Source organism: Lipotes vexillifer, unplaced genomic scaffold (genome assembly GCF_000442215.2).
Source record: "Lipotes vexillifer unplaced genomic scaffold, Lipotes_vexillifer_v1.1 scaffold70, whole genome shotgun sequence".
Classification (NCBI taxonomy): Eukaryota; Metazoa; Chordata; class Mammalia; order Artiodactyla; family Lipotidae; genus Lipotes; species Lipotes vexillifer.
Window position 1 is genome coordinate 4,767,110 of NW_006789896.1, and position 15,781 is coordinate 4,782,890.

The window sequence follows — 15,781 nt, forward strand, 5'->3', positions numbered from 1 at the left end:
CTTTCCCTAGATCCAATCTCACACACACTTACACATGCAGGACAGGTGTGACTGCCATAATGAATGCTAAAGGAGAAAGTTGCCAAATAATGTCGATTACGGCCCCATTTTCATGAGCCCAGAGCATGGAAGAATTTCATCTTTCCTCCATTACCGCATTTCCAGGGGCTGTTCTGCACTCTGGCATATACAAAAAAGTGATTTTTATTTTAGGTGTCTGAGAAAAATATCTTTGGATTCCGAAGCTATTTAAATATACTATATATGTGGAGCTATGAAAAACATGTGCAATGCTTTTATTTACTTAACTCAGCCATGACTAGATCTGTACTATTTGGGTTTGTAAATCAGGCTTGCAAAGTCTGCTAAATATTTAAAATGCTGCAGTTTGTACAAAGCTGGTTATATTTTCTGCTAATTTGGAATAAAAACAAAGATTCACCAATGGGAAGCCCCCCATCTCACAGTAAGGTTACAGCTCACACCTGCCTAGTGCAATGTGTCCACATTTCATGAAGTTTAAATATAACACATCAACCTGAATTCTCTTTCAAGTTCAGGATTCTGGATGCCTTTCCTGATCGAGGATCCATGAGAGAATTAATGAAGCCCTAATCCTCCAAGGCATCCACTGTATGTAATAAATTAACCTCTTACTTCTTCATCTAGAATATACTACTCATGTACTAATTTTGGAAGATTGAGAAAGTAGCCCCTCAAATCATTTTCTGTGTTTTTGTGGTTCAGATGAGGAACCCTGGTTGAAAAAGGCTGTAGGCTTTGCTACTTAAAGTACAGTCTGCAGGTCAGTGACCTTCACATCACTTAGGGAGCTTATTCAAATACAGATTCTGATTTAGTAGGCACAGGCTGGGACCCAGGACTCTGCATTTCTTTTTCTTTTCTTTTTTTTTTTTTAAACATCTTTATTGGAGTATAATTGCCTTACAATGGTGTGTTATTTTCTGCTTTATAAAAAAGTGAATCAGCTATACATATACATATATCCCCATATCTCCTCCCTCTTGCTTCTCCCTCCCACCCTCCCTATCTCACCCTCTAGATGGTCATAAAGCACCGAGCTGATCTCCCTGTGCTATGCGGCTGCTTCCCACTATCTACCTATTTTACATTTGGTAGTGTATATACGTCATGTTACTCTCTCATTTTGTCCCAGCTTACCCTTCCCCCTCCCCGTGTCCTCAAGTCCATTCTCTACATCTGCATCTTTATTCCTGTCCTGCCCCTAGGTTCTTCAGAACCTTTTTTTTTTTTTTAGATTCCATATATATGTGTTAGCATACGGTATTTGGTTTTCTCTTTTTGATTTACTTCACTCTGTATGACACACTCTAGGTCCATCCACCTCACTACAAAAACTCAATTTCGTTTCTTTTTATGGCCGAGTAATATTCCATTGTATATATGTGCCACATCTTTACCCATTCATTTGTCGATGGACACTTAGGTTGCTTCCATGTCCTGGCTATTGTAAACAGAGCTGCAGTGAACATTGTGGTACATGACTCTTTTTGAATTATGGTTTTCTCAGGGTATATGCCCAGTAGTGGGATTGCTGGGTCATATGGTAGTTCTATTTTCAGTTTTTTAAGGAACCTCCATATTGTTCTCCATATCAATTTACATTCCCACCAACAGTGCAAGAGGGTTCCCTTTTCTCCACAACGTCTCCAGCATTTACTGTTTGTAGATTTTTTGATGATGGCCACTCTTACTGGTTTGAGGTGATACCTCATTGTAGTTTTGATTTGCATTTCTCTAATGATTAGTGATGTTGAGCATTCTTTCATGTGTTTGTGGGCAATCTGTATATCTTCTTTGGAGAAATGTCTATTTAGGTCTTCTGCCCATTTTTGGATTGGGTTGTTTGATTTTTTGATATTGGGCTGCATGAGTTGCTTGTCAATTAGGACTCTGCATTTCTAACAAGCCCCCAAGTGATGCTAGTGGTCCTGAAACCATTGACTAGTAAGGCTCTAAAAACTCCCCTTCTCAAGTCAGCTCTACCCACCACCAGTCCCTCCCATCAGGAAACTAGTATAAGCCTCTTAGATAGCCTCATCCACCAGAGGGCAGACAGCAGAAGCAAGAAGAACTACAACCCTGCAGCCTGTGGAACAAAAACCACATTCACAGAAAGATAGACAAGATGAAAAGGCAGAGGGCTATGTACCAGGTGAAGGAACAAAATAAAACCCCAGAAAAACAAGTAAATGAAGTGGAGATAGGCAACCTTCCAGAAAAAGAATTCAGAATAACGATAATGAAGATGATCCAGGACCTCGGGAAAAGAATGGAGGCAAAGATTGAGAAAATACAAGAAATGTTTAACAAAGACCTAGAAGAATTAAAGAACAAACAAACAGAGATGAACAATACAATAACTAACATGAAAACTACACTCGAAGGAGTCAGTAGCAGAATAGCTGAGGCAGAAGAACAGATAAGTGACCTGGAAGACAGAATGGTGGAATTCACTGCTGTGGAAAAGAATAAAGAAAAAACAATGAAAAGAAATGAAGACAGCCTAAGAGACCTCTGGGACAACATTAAACTCAACAACATTCGCATTATAGGGGTACCAGAAGGAGAAGAGAGAGAGAAAGAACCAGAGAAAATATTTGCAGAGATAATAGTCAAAAACTTCCTTAACATGGGAAAGGAAATAGCCACCCAAGTCCAGGAAGCACAGAGAGTCCCATACAGGATAAACCCAAGGAGAAACACAACGAGACACATAGTAATCAAACTGGAAAAAATTAAAGACAAAGAATAATTACTGAAAGCATCAAGGGGAAAACAACAAATAGCATACAAAGGAACTCCCATAAGGTTAACAGCTGATTTTCTCAGCAGAAAACTCTGTAAGACAGACGAGAGTGGCATGATATACTTAAAGTGATGAAAGGGAAGAAGCCACAACCAAGATTACTCTACCCAGCAAGGATCTCATTCAGATTCGATGGAGAAATTAAAACCTTTACAGACAAGCAAAAACTGAGAGAATTCAGCACCACCGAACCAGCTCTACAACCAATGCTAAAGGAACTTCTCTAAGTGGGAAACACAAGAGAAGAAAAGGACCTATATAAACAAACCCAAAACAATTAAGAAAATGGTCATAAGAACATACATATCGATAATTACCTTAAATGTGAATGGATTAACTGCTCCAGCCAAAAGACACAGGCTTGCTGAATGGATACAAAAACAAGACCAATACATATGCTGTCTACAAAAGACCCACTTCAGACCTAGGGACACATACAGACTGAAAGTGAGGGGATGGAAAAAGTATTCCATGCAAATGGAAATCAAAAGAAAGCTGGAGTAGCAATGCTCATATCATATAAAATAGACTTTAAAATAAAGAATGTTACAAGAGACAAGGAAGGACACTACATAATGATCAAGGGATCAATCCAAGAAGAAGATATAATAATTATAAATACATATGCACCCAACATAGGAGCACCTCAGCATAAGGCAACTGCTAACGGGTATAAAAGAGGAAATCGACAGTAACACAATAATAGTGGGGGACTTTAACATCTCACTTACACCAATGGACAGATCATCCAAAGTGAAAATGAATAAGGAAACAGAAGCTTTAAATGACACAGTAGATCAGATAGATTTAATTGATATTTATAGGACATTCCATCCAAAAACAGCAGATTACACTTTCTTCTCAAGTGCGCACGGAACATTTTCCAGGATAGATCACACCTTGGGTCACAAATCAAGCCTCAGTAAATTTAAGAATATTGAAATAATATCAAGCATCTTTTCTGACCACAACACTATGAGATTAGAAATGAATTACAGGGGGGAAAAAACGTAAAAAATACAAACACATGGAGGCTAAATAATACATTACTAAATAACAAAGAGATCACTGAAGAAAATCAAAGAGGAAATCAAAAAATACCTAGAGACAAATGACAATGAAAACACAATGATCCAAATCCTACGGGATGCAGCAAAAGCAGTTCTAAGAGGGAAGTTTATAGCTATACAAGCCTACCTCAAGAAACAAGAAAAATCTCAAAAAACCAATCTAACCTTACACCTAAAGGAGCTAGAGAAAGAACAAACAAAACCCAAAGTTAGCAGAAGGAAAGAAATCATAAAGGTCAGATCAGAAATAAATGAAATAGACACAAAGAAAACAATAGCAAAGAACAACGGTCCAAAACCTATGGGATGCAGCAAAAGCAGATCTAAGACGGAAGTTTATAGCTATACAAGCCTACATCAAGAAACAAGAAAAATTTTAAATAAGCAATCTAACCTTACACCTAAAGGAACTAGAGAAAGAAGAACAAACAAAACCCAAAATTAGTAGAAGGAAAGAAATCATAAAGATCAGAGCAGAAATAAATGAAATAGAAACAAAGAAGACAATTGCAAAGATCAATAAAACTAAAAGCTGGTTCTTTGAGAGGATAAACAAAATTGATAAACCATTAGCCAGACTCATCAAGAAAAAGAGGGAGAGGACTCAAATCAATAAAATTAGAAATGAAAAAGGAGAAGTTACAACAGACACCGCAGAAATACAAAGCATCCTAAGAGACTACTACAAGCAACTCTATGCCAATAAAATGGACAACTTGGAAGAAACAGACAAATTCTTAGAAAGGTATAACCTTCCAAGACTGAACCAGGAAGAAATAGAAAATATGAACAGACCAATCACAAGTCATGAAATTGAAACTGTGATTAAAAATCTCCCAACAAACAGAAGTTCAGGACCAGATGGCTTCACAGGTGAATTCTATCAAATATTTAGAGAAGAGCTAACACCCATCCTTCTCAAACTCTTGCAAAACATTGCAGAGGAAGGAACACTCCCAAACTCATTCTATGAGGCCACTATCACCCTGATACCAAAACCTGACAAAGATACTACAAAAAAAGAAAATTACAGACCAATATCACTGATGAATATGGATGCAAAAATCCTCAACAAAATACTAGCAAACAGAATCCAACAACACATTAAAAGAATCATACACCATGATCAAGTGGGATTTATCCCAGGGATGCAAGGATTCTTCAATATACACAAATCAATCAATGTGATACACCATATTAACAAATTGAAGCAGAAAAACCATATGATCATCTCAATAGATGCAGAAGAAGCTTTTGACAAAATTCAATACCAATTTATGATAAAAACTCTCCAGAAAGTGGGCATACAGGGAACCTACCTCAACATAATAAAAGCCATATGTGACAAACCCACAGCAAACACCATTCTCAATGGAGAAAAAATGAAAGCATTTCCTCTAAGATCAGGAACAAGACAAGGATGTCCACTCTCACCAGTATTATTCAATACAGTTTTGGAAGTCCTAGCCATGGTAATCAGAGAAGAAAAAGAAATAAAAGGAATACAAAGTGGAAAAGAAGAAGTAAAACTCTCACTGTTTGCAGATGACATGGTACTATACATGGGGAATCCTAAAGATGCCACCAGAAAACTACTAGAGCTAATCAATGAATGTGGTAAAATTGCAGGATACAAAATTAATGCACAGAAATCTCTTGCATTCCTATACACTAATGATGAAAAATCTGAAAGAGAAATTAAGGACACACTCCCATTTACCACTGCAACAAAAAGAATAAAATACCTAGGAATAAACCTACCTAGGGAGACAAAAGACCTGTATGCAGAAAACTATAAGACGCTGATGAAAGAAATTAACGATACCAACAGATGGAGAGATATACCAATATTCTTGGATTGGAAGAATCAATACTGTGAAAATGACTATACTACCCAAAGCAATCTACAGATTCAATGCAATCCCTATCAAATTACCAATGGCATTTTTTACCAAACTAGAACAAAAAAATCTTAAAATTTGTATGGAGACACCAAAGACCCTGAATAGCCAAAGCAGTGTTGAGGGAAAAAAACGGAGCTGGAGGAATCAGACTCCCTGACTTCAGACTATACTACAAAGCTACATAATCAAGACAATATGGTACTGGCACAAAAACAGAAACATAGATCAATGGAACAAGATAGAAAGCCCAGAGATAAACCCATGCACCTATGGTCAACTAATCTATGACAAAGGAGGCAAGGATATACAATGGAGAAAAGACAGTCTCTTCATAAGTGGTGCTGGGAAAACTGGACAGCTACATGTAAAAGAATGAAATTGGAACACTCCCTAACACCATACACAAAAATAAACTCAAAATGGATTAGAGACCTAAATGTAAGACCAGACACTATAAAACTCTTAGAGGAAAACATAGGAAGAACACTCTATGACATAAATCACAGCAAGATCTTTTTAGACCCACCTCCTAGAGAAATGGAAATAAAAACAAAAATAAACAAATGGGACCTAATTAAACTTCAAAGCTTTTGCACAGCAAAGGAAACCATAAACATGATGAAAAGACAGCCCTCAGAATGGGAGAAAATATTTGCAAATGAAGCAACGGACAAAGGATTAATCTCCAAAATATACAGGCAGCTTATGCAGCTCAGTATTAAAAAAAAAAAAAAGCACAACCCAATCCAAAAACGGGCAGAAGACCTAAATAGACATTTCTCCAAAGAAGACATACATATGGCCAAGAAGCACATGAAAAGCTGTTCAACATCACTAATTATTAGAGAAATGCAAATCAAAACTACAATCAGGTATCACCTCACACCGGTTAGAATGGGCATCAGCAGAAAATCTACAAACAACAAAAGTTGGAGAGGGTGTGGAGATAAGGGAACCCTCTTGCACTGTTGGTGGGAATGTAAATTGATACAGCCACTATGGAGAACAGTATGGAGGTTCCTGAAAAAACTAAAAATAGAACTACCATATGACCCAGCAATCCCACTACTGGGCATATATCCAGAGAAAACCATAATTCAAAAAGACACATGCACCCCAATGCTCATTGCAGCACTATTTACAATAGCCAGGTCACAGAAGCAACCTAAATGCCCATCTACAGATGAATGGATAAAGAAGATGTGGTACATATATACAATGGAATATTACTCAGCCATAAAAAGGAACGAAATTGGGTCATATGTTAAGACGTGGATGGATCTAGATAGTGTCATACAGAGTGAAGTAAGTCAGAAAGAGAAAAACAAATATCATATATTAACGCATATATGTGGAACCTAGAAAAATGGTACAGATGAACCGGTCTGCAGGGCAGAAATTGAGACACAGATGTAGAGAACAAACATATGGACACCAAGTGGGGAAAGCGGCGGGGGCTGGTGGTGGTGGTGTGATGAATTGGGAGATTGGGATTGACATGTATACACTGATGTGTATAAAACTGATGACTAATAAGAACGTGCTGTATTAAAAAAAAGAAAAAACAAACTCCCCTTCTCCATGAAATAAATCTGAAATGACATTAGTATGAGACTAAATAGTGTATTTGACATGTCATATAACAAATTTGTTGCTTTTCACTTTGTGTTGGGCAGGGATACCTATATACCTCCTACATCCAGGTTAGAAGCAGGGGAATGAGAATCATCAACCAAAACAAAGCCATAAAAGAAAATCCCATGGCTTTGGTTTCCTTGAACCCACTTGTACCCCCAAACAGAAGACTTCTATCTTTAAATGCACATTTACACAGAGAATTTGTACCCATATATTCCAATCTAAAACCAGGATATATATTCTGATTTACAAGTCTATTTATATGAAAAAGTTTGCAAAGATGTGAAAATTAAATTACATTCAGACATTAATTTGATGAATGGCCTTCACTGAAAAGAATTAAGTGACATGAAATGAGACCCACCTACAAAATCTAGACTATGTGATCACCAGCAAATTGTCTACTGCACTTTGCTGGCAGTATTTTTTTCTCTGGAATGTCATCCCTTTCCCCCACCCTGCAAACATCTTCTTACCTTTAGTGTCCATCTCAAGCCTTCCACCTGCTTGGAAGACTCTGCAGCCTTCCTGTCCTTCACTTACTTTACACTCCTCTAAACCATGGTGACACTCATATTTGGGACACTACACATTTACATGAAACTGTTACTTGTTTTTATTTTGTTTTTTTTCCAGTTGTTTCATCTAACTTGTACAATCTCCCTCAATGTACAGCCCAGTGAATATTTAGTTAGAACCTATTTTGTGCCAGGCTCTGTGTTTGGTGCAGGGGATAAAGAGGGACTTTATCATCTACTTCTGATGCAGCCATAAATATCTTTGTTCCCTATGTCAAAAAATTCATCATCATATTCTAGAGAAGACAGACATTAAGACAAAAATAATAAACTGTTATGATTATAAAACTGAAGCATAGGGCTTCCCTGGTGGCGCAGTGGTTGAGAGTCCGCCTGCCGATGCAGGGGACACGGGTTCGTGGCCCGGTCCGGGAAGATCCCACATGCCGCGGGGCGGCTGGGCCCGTGAGCCATGGCCGCTGAGCCTGCGCGTCCCGAAAGGGTAAGAGGCAAGACATATACAAAGACACAGATGTAGACAACAGCAAGGTGAATGCAGAAGCTCCTAACAGTTTATAGCGGGGCGGCGGCCCGTGAGCCATGGCCGCTGAGCCTGCGCGTCCCGAAAGGGTAAGAGGCAAGACATATACAAAGACACAGATGTAGACAACAGCAAGGTGAATGCAGAAGCTCCTAACAGTTTATATTTGCTCGAATTTGAAGACAGACAGAAGGAAGAGGAAACAAAAATAAAGGCCCATATCATGAAGGGTCCTTTATGCTAAGGAAAGGTATAATTAGATGTGTACTTCAGCAAGATCGCTCCGTTGATAAAGTGAAGGAGAATATCATAAACTCCTAAGCATCCTTTTCAAGCTGGAAAGTTTGAGGTACAGAGATAGGTGCAGAGATAGGTTTTGAGTTCAAAACCTTACTGATCAGCTTGTTAAGAGAAACCTGACTTTTGATTCATATGACTTAAAGCTCCTTTGTTTTGGTTTTGGCGGCACCGCAGCATCTTTGTTCCCCGACCAGGGATTAAACCCCAGCCTCGGAGCGAAAGTGCCAAATCCTAACCACTGGATTGGCAGGGAATTCCCAAAGCTCCTTTGAATGAAGAATATTGCATACATCTGCAGTGGTGTCGTTCTCAACCATTTGTTCATATTAATGATCACATCTGGAAAAAACTTGACATACTTTAAGAAAACAGCAGTTAGTGAGAAGGATATTGAGAGGTGATGGAAAGCAGCAGAATAAGATAAGGGCCTAGTGCAAGTTGTCTCCTGAATTATGCGTTTCTTGAGGTCAAGAATTTTATCTTGCTGATCTTGGTATCCAGCGCCTAGCATAGTGCCTAGAAATGCAGAATATGTATTTAAATCATTCTACTTAATAACTATCCAGGATGTCTACCTCCAACCCATTACTCCTTTTATCACATGTCTGGGAATAAGGAAAGCAATTTATAAACTTTCTTCATTAACAAACATAACACAGTGTGTTATAATCTTTTAAAAATCAACGTTACTCCAATTTTCCCCCAAAATATATTTTTTAAATTCTTCTCTCAAACAGCTGTTAAAAAATTAGATGATTTCTAGGGTTCAAATTTATTATGGATCTATTCATTTAGAGAAAAAGCACCCATTTGTAAAGTACCTGTATTTTTCAGGCTTGGAAAAATAGTCTGCTGAAAAGGGCCTCTGGCCCAAATGAGCTTCTGTTTGATCCTAAACAAGATTCTTCCACCAGAAAACAAAGAGTCCAGGGGGATATAGGAGGCGAGTTGTATCATGCGAAGCCTGAGAAGCTGAATTTTCTCAATTCCAGAAACCCTCTTGTGCTCCTTACAGTACCATTTTCTAAGCCTGCCTTGCTTGTAGTAGATACTCAATAGATTAACACTTGATTTCACTAAATGTATAGCTTCAGAGAGCTTTTGCGTCTATTTCAATTGTTCTGAATCACACCGACAAACCTATGAATTTCTTCTTGACTGGTCAGTCTTCCTATTTCGGGTGCATTTCTGTCTCTTAAATAATCTAAATTTTAAAATGAAAAGCAGTAAGCATTTAGAACCAAATCTCTTTGAATATACTCCCAGCCCTGGCTGAGACATGTAGGGTCCTGTGCCTGCCACCAGGGGCCTTGTGCAGGACCCAGCCCCGTAGATATGTGAATGTCCATGCACCAATTAAGCTCTTCGAAAGAAGGGGTATGTGACTGTGTAAATCCTGATCCAGGAGGACAATGAATCTACAATGTACATACAGCCCCATACCTGCTGTCATACACTGTAATAAACCCCTGCCGGTGTTCCTGTGATAACGTTGATCCCAAAGGATGGACAGCAGTGATGGCAAATATAAATCTGGACCAACAGCCAGCCATTCGCCCATGCCAGTGTACCATACGTGTGTGTATGCCAGCAGGGCCACCGATACGTAAATACTGCAAGTGGTGCCATTCATCTCCTGCTGCATATTGTGTTTCCATGTATGCTCTGTATGTGGCCTGGAATTTCATACAGTATTCAGAAGGACTGAGAGTGCCCAGCCGTTGTTCAGAGTAAGTAAGCAGTGGGGAGGTGGTCTGACTAGCAGATTCAGAGATTTTATTTTCCTTCTTTCTTGGGGAAAAAAAATCAGCTTCTTAAAATTGCAATGCTGGTGTTTATGATTCATATTACAAGCAGGGCAACCTCTACACCCAAATCGAAATTTCATTTATGATACTGTGGACTTAATATGAATAAAGGCCTAGTGTTTTCCAAAGTGCCAAAGAAAGAGGCACCTGCCACAGGACTAACCACGGGAGGGACCTAGAAGATGGAGCCTGGGTGAGGATAATAAAAGACAAAAGCAAACTCAAATGCCATAAATTGATATGAAGAGAAAAAGAAATGAGAAGAAAAAAAAAACCCATTGTGTGTCCATCTCCCAAGCACAAGTGATGGACATAAAGAGATGAATTTAAGGCATACCTAAATTCCTGCCACTTTCCTCTTCCAGTTTGGAAATCCTACTAGTTAGAAATAGGAACAGGATAACTAAAAAGGCACAGACAACAGGACAGTTTGCATACTAAATTCGAGGCATGCCGGGTGGTTTGAACAGATAGTTTCTTTCAACCACACAAGAAAGAGGTAATGGAGAGAATGGTACAGGTTTAAGCAGGCTCTTGATGTAAATGAAAATAAAAACCACAAAAACTTTTATATCTTTGTAGCATTTGGCTAATGAGTCACTAAACCATCCCCAGCACACCCATCATTTCTATTGCAGAGACTCAACCACTCTCTCTCTAATTGGTCTAGACAGGTGTCATGGTATTTCAGCACAGTGAAAAATATTCCAGAGGTTTTCTTCAGTGAGACTGAAAGGTAGACACTTCGGAAAATGTTAGTCTAATTTCAACCTTCTTTGAAACAGTTTACATTTAGCAAGAAAATCAAGACAAATGAAAGCCTCCAGATTTAATTCCACCTCCAAAAAAGCCCTTTGTGTGGCCAAAAGGGAAGCTGAAATTAATTTGATTGTGTGGAGGGGGTGATCCGTCTCTCGCTAGGAAAAGGCTTTATCTGGGGACCCCACTTCTGTATTGGTTTTCTATAGCAAGCGAAATTAAATACATAATGTTTCAAACATCAACTTCACCTTGCCATAAAGTGACTAAAGACAGTTTTTTGTTATCAAATGATTTTAAGTACCACTCAGTATCTCTCAGGGTACTGGGTTCCACCAAACCCTAAACTTTTAAATGGAAAGGGAGAGAGAGAGCAAACTGGGAAAAGACCAAATCTCATGAATGGACCTGCCACCAGATTTTAACCAGGAGCCAACTGCTCATTAACGATGCTTTAAAGTCATATTTCAACAAAGTCGTGGCATACGTGAACACCAGCCAGGAAATAGAAAGTTCAGCTAGTGCCTCACTGTTAACTCGTAAACTCACAGAGGAATAAGCCAGAACAATTTAAGTTAACGAAAGAATGACAGGCTCAGCTTAATTTCCTTGTTGTTATCAGGAGGAATCACAATCTTGGTGCTATTTAAATATATTCTTAAAAATCTAATTTCTTTGGGAGAAGAGGGTGGCTATTCAATAAAAGACATTGCCTAGAGAGAGGTGACCTGAGTTTCTCCTCTGTCTTCTTTTATTTGTTTTAATCCTGTACTCAGATCCTAGTGTCAATCCACTAGGCTTTTCTAACTTAAAACTGAGGTGGCACATCCTGGTGTCAGAGCTTTCTCTGAGAATAAGTTTCAACACGGAGCAGGGGTAAGGAATCAGGAAAGGTGATTTCTGAGGTGGATGAAACGAGGCATCACCGTTCGAGCTGTGGAGGATGCCAAAGAGAAACGTGGAGTTGGGTCTTGAGTCAGGTATGAATTTTTGGTGTGAATTTCACCTACCAACCTGAATATTTAAAATGTAAAAGCTTTTTGAAACCAACATGGCCCACAGATACTACTAAATGTTATCTGGGAATATTAATTCATCCTCTGGATATGTTAAAAATTTGTAATTTAACAGCTCAGGATGTAGCATTCAGAGTTTCAGAGTTCAAGAAAAAAAATGCTATAAAGCCAAGGAAATTCCAGCTTCAAACCAATTGGTTGTATAACTTAAAACATGTAATCTCCATGTATCTGTCATCTATTTCATTTGTCATCTAGTTAGAGATCATTTCTCTCTATCTACATATAAATCACAAATCTATGCACAGAATTTGGTTAGGTAATTCAATAAGTTGTTGTCTCTGGGTTGGAAGAAGCATGCTGTTAATTTTTTTCTTGTGTTTACATTTTGTGTTTTTCTGTAATAGAAATGTTTTACATCTCTAAATAGAAATATGGTTTATTTCAAATAAAGCAAGTAAGCAATTTTCCTTAAAGTTATTTGAGACAAAGAAATACAAAGGAGATAAGAGAAGGTGGGGAGAAAGAAAATGACCCAGGATAGGTTCCAAAAGGGTCATAAAATGTTTTCACTAAGGTAGCTGCATGCAAAATATGAATATGATGGTCATTTCTTTATTTAACAAACATATTCTACCAATTCTGTATTCGTGAAGGGTTAGAACTGGGTGTGGAGTTAGGAAAAAGATTAAGAAATGGTTCTTGCCTTTAAAGTGTTCACGTTTGATTAAAAGAGAATATACACAGGCATGTAAAACCTCACTCTTGCCCTATTAACTCCTAAAAATTAGGCACACAGGTAGATGCCTCTCCTTATAAAGCTATACAAAAGAGATTAGTAGAAAATCATGTTATGTGGACTCTGAACATAGAAAGATGTTATGAGCATAAGAATAATGGTTGAAGTTTACAAAAAGATTGATAGCTTTGTTGTACTTTAATTCCTATGTTTCAAAAAACATTTTAAACAAAAGTAAAGACAGTAAATAAAATGTTTTCCATAAATATGTCTGAAAGGTTGATTCCTTAATATATACAGGATATAGAAATTGACAAGGAAAAGCCAAAGGCCAATTTTAAAAGGGACAGACAATTCACATTAGAGGAACTGTAAGTGGCCAAATAACATGAAATGTGTTCAAATTCATAACTAACCATGAAAATACTAATTAAACGAACAATGCAATTTTGTTTTGTCATATGTCACATTAGAAAATATTTAAGAAATGCTAGTGCAGTAAAGGTACGGAGATGCATGCAAGAATGATAAAACCACACTTAGGAAAGGACACACCTCCGAAGGAAAGTGAGGCAAATGTGATGGGGGCTTCACAGCTATTTGTAACTTTGATTTCTTTAATTGGTCGTGGGTACATAGGTTTGATTACATTATTCCCCGTAATTTTTTCTATACCTGAAGCAGTTCATTTAACAAAGGGAAAAAGATACATAATATTGCTCAATGCTGGTGGCTGTCACAGTAGCATGGATTGACCTGGCCTTTATTCAAAGCATTGGCAACATGCATCAAGGGCCTTAAAAAATGCTTTTTGACTCTGTAACTCCATTACTAAGAATCTACCCTTGGAAAAAAGCCAGAAGAAAAACAATGGACGAAGGGTAGTGATGTTTATCAAAGAATTATTTCTAATAGTAAAATATTTAAAATAACCTTAAATGTACAATAAAAGGGCAATAATAAAATAAGTATAACACATCTAAGGAGAGGATATTATGCAGTGATCAAAATATTCTTGACATTTTTATAATATATAGAAATGATAAAAATATGATGTTATGTGATTAAAGCAGGATACAAAGATCTATCTATGTATATGTACATGTACATGTATATGTATATGCATACACACACTGTATGATGTCAATAGTATAAAAAGGAAATGTACATGTTACACAAAACTGGGAAATTATCATGCTGCACCAGTGAACTAAAATCAAACACTATTATTTTCTTCTAACCTAAAAAGAGACTAATTCTATTCCTTTCCTTCAGAGATGTTTTAACTTCAAAGTGGCTCATGTGAAGAGGTGGCTGAAATTTAAGAAGTCAGTCTAGGGTCATTTTGTACTAGGGAAAAATACAGTCATGGAGAGGGTAACTCAGCTGGTTATTATATTTATATATATTTAATTATAAAAGTCATAATTTCATTAACACTAATATTTCAAATATTAATAGTTTAATACTTTAAAAAAACATTGGTATCCTTTTCTGGATCTTTTTTACGGATATGATTTTTACAAATAGAGATAGAGCATTCACAGCATTTTGCATCAGAGAGCTATTTAACCCCTCTTGCATGTGTGCATCTTACAAGAGAGTAGGGCACACAGAATTTTCTTGAGGACAATGAACACAAACAGTACAGGTGCAATCTGCTCTTTGAATATCAATGGACAAGCTTCCTAGAAGAAGCAAGCCCTTCTGAGTCACTGAGGGCAGCACTGAATGACAAAGAAGGTAGAGAAGAAGAAGCAGGAGAAGGGCTGCTTTCTCCTTTCTAAAATCTTGGAACACTTATTCTAGGCTTTAAGGTATGTTTAATGATCTCATTAAAGATCAGTTTAACCATAAAAGTAATCATTTCAGGCGATGGGTGGAGGTGGAAGAGGTGGAGGAGAAAACTCCAATTTGCAAACTACAGTGTTTCACTCCTGTGTAATCTCATCAAATTTTCCTCACTAAAAAGAAATTTTGGCCAACGTCTTGATGTAGTATGATTAAAAAGAGAAGGTAGGGAACACCCAAGAAGTTTTACTAGTGGAAATAGGCATATATTGTACTCCAGCAAAGTGCTACCTAATTCACTGATAAGCCTTCTTTCCAGAGTCAGTAGAAGCCACTGGATGAGTGAATTGTCTAGCTGTTTAGCAGCTACTCACCTTTCTGCCAGAGGTGCAGGGAGGTGCATGCTACTCAGGTTCTCAGCCCAGAAAGTGGTCTTTTCTCACACAGTGCCCCACACACTTTCTCTTTCTCTCTCTCTCAGTCTCTGTCTCTCTCTCTCTCACACACACACGTGCACATCAATACAAGTATGACCCAGTGTTCTATTAAATTGTGTACAGGAAGCTGATGTCCTAGCCTTGTGATGAGTTTGCAATGGTAGGCTGGAAGTGAAATGATCTTTACTTTTCTCTTATCTCAAAAGAATAGTCACTCCCTTCCCCTCCTTCCTCCTTTCCAAAGCTACCCTCTCATTCTGTGACCTGGATAGTCCCCTACTGACCACTGACCAACCTACCACTCCCACGACTATCCATATCCACCAACTATCCCCCTTTTCCTATGTCTTCAACTTTTTTTCCCCTCTGACAACAATCTTTATCTCTTCCTTTGACTCTTTTTCCTGCT